Genomic DNA, 800 nt, shown 5'->3' with positions numbered 1-800 from the left:
TCAATAAAACAGGAACTCTGGTGGCATAGTGCCTAAGGCATTTGACTACTAACCACAAGGCTGGTGGTTCAAGCCCACCAGCCACTCCATGGAAGATCAGGCAATCTACTTCTGTAGTGATACCACCTTGGAAACCCAAGAAGGGGTCTCTATGAGTCAGATCTGACTCGATGGCAGTGAGTTTGGTTTAGTTTGGAGTCAATAAAACACAAGTAAGAATCTTTCTGGTATTCTTTGCTTTGAGCCAAGATCTATCTGACATCAACTATGATATCCTTTACTCCATGTTCCTTTCTAAATCCAGCTTGCATTTCTGGAAGTTCTCTGACAATATACTGCTGCAATTGTTTTTGAATTATCTTCAGTAAGATTTTACTTGTATGTGATATCAATGATATTGGTCAATAATTTCCACATACTGTGGAATCACCTTTCTTTGGAATGGGTACAAATACAGATCTCTTCCAGTCAGTTGGCCAGGTAGCTGTCTTCCAAATCTCTTGTCATAGCTGAGCGAGTGCCTCTAGTGCAGCAACTGTTTGTTGAAACATCTCAATGAATATTCCGTCAATTCCTGGAGCCTTGTTTTTCACCAATTCCTTCAGTGCTGCTTCAACTTCCTCCTTCAATACCATTGGTTCTTGATCATATGCCACCTCCTGATATAGATGATTACCTACCAATTATTTTTAGTACAGTGACTCTGTGTATTCCATCCATCTTCTTTTGATGTTTCCTGCATCATTCAACATATTGCCTAAGGAATCTTTCAGTGTTGCAATTCAAAGCTTATTTTTTTT

This window comes from Orycteropus afer, unplaced genomic scaffold (genome assembly GCF_000298275.1).
Source record: "Orycteropus afer afer isolate SDZICR_OR568_19922 unplaced genomic scaffold, OryAfe1.0 scaffold00196, whole genome shotgun sequence".
In the NCBI taxonomy this organism is placed as follows: domain Eukaryota; kingdom Metazoa; phylum Chordata; class Mammalia; order Tubulidentata; family Orycteropodidae; genus Orycteropus; species Orycteropus afer.
Note: the sequence above shows the minus strand (reverse complement) of the source record.